The sequence below is a fragment of the Rattus norvegicus genome, chromosome 17 (assembly GCF_036323735.1).
Source record: "Rattus norvegicus strain BN/NHsdMcwi chromosome 17, GRCr8, whole genome shotgun sequence".
NCBI lineage: Eukaryota > Metazoa > Chordata > Mammalia > Rodentia > Muridae > Rattus > Rattus norvegicus.
The window spans coordinates 48012730-48021693 of NC_086035.1; the positions used below are offsets into that span (position 1 = coordinate 48012730).

Below are 8964 nucleotides of genomic sequence, written 5' to 3' on the forward strand. Positions count from 1 at the left end.
CCAGCATTATATCACAGGGGGGTTCAATTATACACCCAAAGTGAACAGATCAGCATCACTCCCCAGTTAAGCTCAATTGTATATCCACGGTGAAGAGAGCAGCATCACTTAACAGGAACAATCAACTGTAGATGCACAGTGAAACAGAGCAGCATCACTTCACAAGGAGGCTCAACTGTAGATCCAGGGTGAAGAGAGCAGCATCACTTCAGAGAGGCTCAATTGTAGACCCATGGTGAAGAGAGCAGCATCACTTAACAGGAAGGCTCAGCTGTAGGTCCAGAGTGAAACAGATCAAAATCATGGCAGAGTGAAGCAAAACTGTACATCCATGGTGAAGAAGGCCAGGATTACAACACAAGGGGGCTCAATTGTAGAACAACAGTGAACAGATTAGCATTCATTCACAGTGAGGCTCAATTATAGATCCATGGTGAAGAAAGCAGCATCGCCTAACAGGAAGACTCAGTTGTAGGTCCAGAGTAAAACAGATCAAAATCATGGCAGAGTGAAGCTCAACTGTAGACCAATGGTGAAAAAGACAAGCATTGTGCAACAGGGAGATTCAATTGCAAATCCACAGTGAAAAAGACCAGCATTATGTGACAGGGGGGCTCCATTATAGATCCATAGTGAACAGATCAGCATCACCCCCCAACGAAGCTCAACTATAGACCCACAGTTAAGAGAGCAGCATCACTTAAAAGTGAAGTTCACAAAGGGAAGTGAAGCCGGAGCTGTGGGCGCCTTTTCGGCCCACGGTGTCTCATTCATTCTTAAGAAACTGAGAACTTAATCTTCCAAAATGTCAAAAAGACTATCTTATGCCCGACCTCCCACCCCAGCTCCTGCAACACAAATGCCCAGCACACCAGGGTTTGTGGGATACAATCCATACAGTCATCTCGCCTACAACAACTACAGGTTGGGAGGGAACCCGGGCACCAACCCGGGCATTAAAATCACAAAGCCTCCTAAGCCACTCATGCCTTACATGAGGTACAGCAGAAAGGTCTGGGACCAAGTAAAGGCTTGCAACCCTGACCTAAAGTTGTGGGAGAGTGGCAAGATTATTGGTGGCATGTGGCAAGTTCTCGCTGATGAAGAGAAACAAGAATATTTAAACAAGTATGAAGCAGAAAAGATAGAGTACAAGGAATCTATGAAGGCCAATCACAATTCCCCTGCATACCTCGCATATAGTAATGCAAAAAGTCATGCGGAAGCTGCATTAGAGGAAGAAAGTCGACAGAGACAGTCGCGCATGGAGAAAGGAGAACCTTACATGAGCATTCAGCCTGCTGAGGACCCAGACAATTATGATGATGGCTTTTCTTTCTTTCTTCTCTTTCTTTCTTTCTTTCTTTCTTTCTTTCTTTCTTTCTTTCTTTCTTTCTTTCCTTCTTTCTTTCTTTTTCTTTCTTTGGAGAAACAACAGCACCCTGGAGTTCAGGGTTTTTATTATATCCAATTGAATAGAGAGGACAGGTTATTACATACACTGTTGACTTTTTTTTTTTTTTTGGAGCTGGGGACCGAACCCAGGGCCTTGTGCTTGCTAGGCAAGCACTCTACCGCTGAGCTACATCCCCAACCCAGGTTATTACATACAAAGAAGACATGGATATGGTATACAGATGAATCAAGAGGACAAGTTTAGCTGATCTCAGTAGAAGCCTATAGGGAAGTAATTCTTGGGCCATAAATGTGAGGGATGGGCAAATTTAATGAACATTTTCTACATATTATATCCATAACTACATTTAGAATCTCTATAAACATCTTGGCATTTCCCTAGGATCTTTGGCATGGCCATGCTCATGTTAACAACTCAGTTACTTTCAAACCCAGGACTTCCTTCACTAACTGGTTTTCCAATCATTGAACAGATATAGAGGAACCTGCATAAATGAAACAGTTGTACCACTTTCCTCTTAAAGCAGTCAGCATGATTATAATTCACTTCATTTTTAGATAAGTCAATCAAATATCCTTAAAGTATGGGCTAACATGCCTGTCTCCCTTTATTGTCTTGTTATGGTTAAGTGCCTTGCTATGGATATGTTCTCTTGTCTTCATTTTTTTATTTATAAACATGGGTGTCCTTGTGTTTCAGGCAATAATGTTAATAATTGAAATGTCACCTTGGCAGTTTTTTCTCTGGTAACTATGGAGTGTCCTTTCCTGCCCTTTCAATTCATTTTTGTAATATTTGCACGACTACCATGTTTGTTTCTTAAGATCATTTGCCTAGAAATTTTTATCCAACCTTTACTCTGAGGTAATGTCTGTTTTTGATGATGAGGTATATTTCTTTTTGTTTTTATGATGGCTTTTCAATGAAGCATACAGCCACTGCCCGTTTCCAGAGAAACCACCACCTCATCAGTGAGATCCTCAGTGAGAGTGTGGTACCTGATGTGCGGTCAGTTGTCACAACAGCTAGAATGCAGGTCCTCAAGTGGCAGGTCCAGTCTTTAATGGTTCATCAGCAGAAACTAGAAGCTGAGCTTCTTCAGATAGAGGAACGACACCAGGAAAAGAAGAGGAAAATCCTGGAAAGCACAGACTCCTTTAACAATGAACTTAAAACATTGTGAGGTCTGAAGGTGGAAGTAGACATGGAGAAGATTGCAGCTGAGACGGCACAGGTGGAGGAAAAGGTCCGCAAAAGGCAGGAGGAGAGGGAGAAAGAGGCAGCCAAGCAAGCTGAGCATAGTCAAGGCAGCATCGTCCCTGAGGAAGAGCAAGTGGCGAACAAAGCCAAGGAGAAAAAGGATGATGAGAACATCCTGATGGAGACAGAGGAGACATACCTTGAAGACACTGTGGAGAACTAGCAGAATGGTGAAGAAGGCACATCTACTCCTGAGGACAATGACAGTGGGCAGGAGGGGATAGACAGCATGGAGGTAGAAGGGATCAGTGACAGTAACACCGACTCAGAGAACAACAGTGCAATGGTGGAGGAGCCGCCCATGGACCCTGTACCAGAAGACGAGAAGAAGGAGTAAATGTTGCCCTGTTTTATGTGACCTAAAACTTTTTTAAATGAAAAAAGTGTGATTTTTTTTGGTTTTAAAAAAAAGTGAGACTCGATTGTAGATCCATGTTGAAGAGAGCAGCATCACTTAACATGAATGTTCAACTGTAGATACACAGTTAAGCAGAAGAGCATCACTTCACAGTGAAGAACAATTGTAGATCCATGGCGTAGAGAGCAGCACCACTTAACAGGAGCCCTCAACTTTAGATCCAGAGTGAACAGATCAGCATCAGTCCTAAGTGAAACTAAATTGCAGATCCACGGTGAAGACAGCCGAATCACATAAAAGTGAGGCTCATTTGTAGATCCATGGGGAAGAAGACTAGCATTACATCACAGGGGGAATTATTTGTAGATCCACAATGAGCGGATCAGCATCACCTCACAGTGAGGCTCAATTAGAGATCCACAGTGAAGAGAGCAGCATGGCATAACAGGAAGGCTCAGCTGTAGATCAAGAGTGAAACAGATCAAAATCATGGCACTGGAGTCTCAACTGTAGATCTATGGTGAAAAAGAACAGCATTATATCAAGGGCGGGCTCAATTTTAGATCCACAGTGAAAAGATCAGCATAACTCCCCAGTGAAGCTCAATGTAGATCCAGGGTGAAGCGAGGAACATCACTAACAGGAAAGCTCAAATGTAGGTCCAGGGTGAAATAGATCAAAATCAAGGCAAAGAGAGGCTCAACTGTAGATCCATGGTGAAGAAAACCAGCATCACTTAAAACTGAGGCTCAATTGTAGATCAATGGTGAATAGAGGAGCACCACTTCACAGTGAGGGCCAATGGTAGATCCATGGTGAAGAGAGCAGCATCACTTAACAAGTCCCTTCAATTGTAGATCCACGGGGAAACAAATCAGAATCACTTCACGGGGAGGCTCAACTGTAGCATCCAAGGCAAAAGTGGTTAAAATCACTTCACAGTGAGACTCAACTATAGATCCACAATGGGACAGATCAGCACCACTTCACAGGAAGGCTCAACTATTGATGAACATTGTAAAAGACCAAAAACACTACACAGGAAGGTTGACTTGTAGATCAACGGTGAAGACAGGAGCACCACTTAACAAGAAGGCTCTACTACAGATAGAGAGTGAAATAGATAAAAATCATGGCAAAGGGAGGCTCAACTGTAAATCTACAGTAGATCCATGGTGAAGAACGCCAGCATTACATCACATGGTAGCTCATCATAGAACCACTGTGAACAGATCAGCATCGCTTCACAGTGATGCTCAAGTATAGGTCCATGGTGAAGCGAGAAGCATTGCTTAAAAGTGAGGCTCAATTGTAGATCCATGCTGAAGAGAGTAGCGTCACATAAGAGGAACACTCAACTGTAGATCCACAGTGAAACAGATCAGAATCACTCCACAGTGAGACTAAATTATAGATCCACAGTGAAGAGAGCAACAACACTTAACAAGAAGGCTCAGCTGTAGGTCCAGATTGAATGAGATCAAAATCACTAAAGAGTGAAGCTCAACTATAGATCTATGGCAAAAAAAGGAGGGAAGCATAATGTAATGGAGACTAATTTGCAGATCCATAGTGAAAAAGATCAGCATTATGTCACAGCAGGGCTCAACTATAGGTCCACACTGATCAGCATCACTGCCATGAGAAGTTCAATTATAGATCCACAGTGAAGAGAGTGGCCTCACTTAAAAGAGAGGGTCAATTGTAGATCCATGGTCAAGAGAACAGCATCACTTAACATGAACCCTCAACAGTACATCCACAGTGAAACTCACTTTAGAGTGAGGCTCAATTGTAGAACCATGGTAAAGAATGCAGCAACAACTAACAGGAACCCTCATCTGGAGTGAAACAGATCAGAATCACTTCACAGGAAGGCTCAACTGTAGATCCACATCCATGGCAAAAGTGATTAAAATTACTTCACATTCAAACTTAACTGTAGATCCACAGTGAAACAGATAAGCATCACTTTACAGGAAGGCTCAACTGTTGATGCACAGTGAAACAGAGCAGCAACACTTCACAAGAAGCCTGAATTGTAAATCAGTGGTGAAGAGAGTAGCATCACTTAACTATAGATCAAGTGTGAAATAAATCAGAATAAAGGCAAAGTGAGGCTCAACTGTATACCCACGGTGAAGAATGCCAGCATTTCATCACAGGGGGCTCAATTGTAGATCCACAGTGAACAGATCAGCATCACTTCATAGTGAGGTTCAATCATAGATCCACGGTCAAGAGAGCAGCATTGCTTAACAAGAAGCCTCATGTGTAGATCCAGAGTGAAACAGAACAAAATCATGGTAGAGTTAAGCTCAATTGTAGATCTTTGTTAGAAAAGACCAGCGTTATGCCACAGGGGGACTCAATTGTAGATCCAGAGAGAAGAAAACCAGCATTATGTCACAGTGGGGCTCAATTATAGATCCAGAGTGAACAGATAAGCATCACGCCCCAGTGACGCTCAATTGTAGATCTATGGTGAAGACAGCAGCATCACTTAAAAGTGAGGCTCATTTGTAGATTGATGTTAAAGAGAGCAGCATCACTTAACCAGAATGCTGAACTGTAGATCCACAGTGAAACAGATCAGCATCCCTTCACAGGAAGGCTCACCTGTTGACGCAGAGTGAAACAGAGCAGCAACATTTCACAGGAAGACTGAATTGTATATCAATGGTGAAGAGAGGAGCATCACTTTATAGGAAGGCTCAACTATAGACCCAGAGTGAAATAGATCAAAATCAAGTCAAAGGGAGGCTCAACTGTAGATCCATGGTGAAGAAGACCAGCATCACTTAAAAGTGAGGCTCATTTGTAGATCCATGTTGAAGAGAGCAGCGTCACTTAAGAGGAACACTTAACTGTACATCCACAGTGAAACACAGCAGCATCACTTCACAGTGAGGCTCAATGGTAGATCCATCATGAAAGAGCAGCATTAACAGGAGCCCTCAACTGTAGATCCACAGAGAAAGAGATCAGAATCACTTCACAGGGAGGCTCAATTGTAGAGAGGAGCATCTCTTAAAAGTGAGACTCAATTGCAGATCCATGTTGAAGAGAGCAGCATCACTTAAGAGAAATGCTCAACTGTAGATCCACAGTGAAACAGATCATTATCACTTCACAGTGAGGCTCAATTATAGACCCACAGTGAAGAGAGTAGCATCACTTAAGAGGAACCCACAACTCTAGATTCACAGTGAAACAGATCAGAATCACTTCACAGGGACGCTCAACTGTAGCATCCATGGCAAACATGATTAACATCAAGTCACATTCAGACTTAACTGTAGATCCACAGTGAAACAGGTCAGCATCATTTCACAGGAAGGCTCACTTGTAGATCCATGGTGAAGAGAGCAGCATTTCTTGAGAGGAAGGCTCAGCTGTAGGTCCACAGAGAAACAGATAAAAATCATGGCAGAGTAAAGCCCAACTGTACATCTAGGTTAAAAAAAGACTAGTATTGGAGGACTTCAAGAAAGACATGAAGAACTCCCTTAGGGAAGCAATAATCACTATTCCTTAATATCTCTCAATATCAATGGCCTCAACTCCCCAATAAAAAGACATAGATTAACAAACTGGATACGCAACGAGGACCCTGCATTCTGCTGCCTACAGGAAATACACCTCAGAGACAAAGACAGACATTACCTCAGAGTGAAAGGCTGGAAAACAATTTTCCAAGCAAATGGTCAGAAGAAGCAAGCTGGAGTAGCCATTCTAATATCAAATAAAATCAATTTTCAACTAAAAGTCATCAAAAAAGATAAGGAAGGACACTTCATATTCATCAAAGGAAAAATCCACCAAGATGAACTCTCAATCCTAAATATCTATGCCCCAAATACAAGGGCACCTACATATGTAAAAGAAACCTTACTAAAGCTCAAAACACACATTGCACCTCACACAATAATAGTGGGAGATTTCAACACCCCACTCTCATCAATGGACAGATCATGGAAACAGAAATTAAACAGAGATGTAGACAGACTAAGAGAAGTCATGAGCCAAATGGACTTAACGGATATTTATAGAACATTCTATCCTAAAGCAAAAGGATATACCTTCTTCTCAGCTCCTCATGGTATTTCTCCAAAATTGACCATATAATTGGTCAAAAAACGGGCCTCAACAGGTACAGAAAGATAGAAATAATCCCATGCGTGCTATCGGACCACCACGGCCTAAAACTGGTCTTCAATAACAATAAGGGAAGAATGCCCACATATACGTGGAAATTGAACAATGCTCTACTCAATGATAACCTGGTCAAGGAAGAAATAAAGAAAGAAATTAAAAACTTTTTAGAATTTAATGAAAATGAAGGTACAACATACCCAAACTTATGGGACACAATGAAAGCTGTGCTAAGAGGAAAACTCATAACGCTGAGTGCCTGCAGAAAAAAACAGGAAAGAGCATATGTCAGCAGCTTGACAGCACACCTAAAAGCTCTAGAACAAAAAGAAGCAAATACACCCAGGAGGAGTAGAAGGCAGGAAATAATCAAACTCAGAGCTGAAATCAACCAAGTAGAAACAAAAAGGACCATAGAAAGAATCAACAGAACCAAAAGTTGGTTCTTTGAGAAAATCAACAAGATAGATAAACCCTTAGCCAGACTAACGAGAGGACACAGAGAGTGCGTCCAAATTAACAAAATCAGAAATGAAAAGGGAGACATAACTACAGATTTAGAGGAAATTCAAAAAATCATCAGATCTTACTATAAAAACCTATATTCAACAAAACTTGAAAATCTTCAGGAAATGGACAATTTCCTAGACAGATACCAGGTATCGAAGTTAAATCAGGAACAGATAAACCAGTTAAACAACCCCATAACTCCTAAGGAAATAGAAGCAGTAATTAAAGGTCTCCCAACCAAAAAGAGCCCAGGTCCAGACGGGTTTAGTGCAGAATTCTATCAAACCTTCATAGAAGACCTTATACCAATATTATCCAAACTATTCCACAAAATTGAAACAGATGGAGCCCTACCGAATTCCTTCTATGAAGCCACAATTACTCTTATACCTAAACCACACAAAGACCCAACAAAGAAAGAGAACTTCAGACCAATTTCCCTTATGAATATCGACGCAAAAATACTCAATAAAATTCTGGCAAACCGAATTCAAGAGCACATCAAAACAATCATCCACCATGATCAAGTAGGCTTCATCCCAGGCATGCAGGGATGGTTTAATATACGGAAAACCATCAACGTGATCCATCATATAAACAAACTGAAAGAACAGAACCACATGATCATTTCATTAGATGCTGAGAAAGCATTTGACAAAATTCAACACCCCTTCATGATAAAAGTCCTGGAAAGAATAGGTATTCAAGGCCCATACCTAAACATAGTAAAAGCCATATACAGCAAACCAGTTGCTAACATTAAACTAAATGGAGAGAAACTTGAAGCAATCCCACTAAAATCAGGGACTAGACAAGGCTGCCCACTCTCTCCCTACTTATTCAATATAGTTCTTGAAGTTCTAGCCAGAGCAATCAGACAACAAAAGGAGATCAAGGGGATACAGATCGGAAAAGAAGAGGTCAAAATATCACTATTTGCAGACGACATGATAGTATATTTAAGTGATCCCAAAAGTTCCACCAGAGAACTACTAAAGCTGATAAACAACTTCAGCAAAGTGGCTGGGTATAAAATTAACTCAAATAAATCAGTTGCCTTCCTCTATACAAAAGAGAAACAAGCCGAGAAAGAAATTAGGGAAACGACACCCTTCATAATAGACCCACATAATATAAAGTACCTCGGTGTGACTTTAACCAAGCAAGTAAAAGATCTGTACAATAAGAACTTCAAGACACTGAAGAAAGAAATTGAAGAAGACCTCAGAAGATGGAAAGATCTCCCATGCTCATGGATTGGCAG

At 41.3% G+C, this 8964-nt stretch overlaps 1 pseudogene; it reads left to right on the top strand.

Annotated features, from left to right (window-relative positions):
- Positions 1 to 742: 742 nt before the first annotated feature.
- Positions 743 to 3014, top strand: Smarce1-ps1 (SWI/SNF related, matrix associated, actin dependent regulator of chromatin, subfamily e, member 1, pseudogene 1; annotated as a pseudogene).
- Positions 3015 to 8964: the final 5950 nt, after the last annotated feature.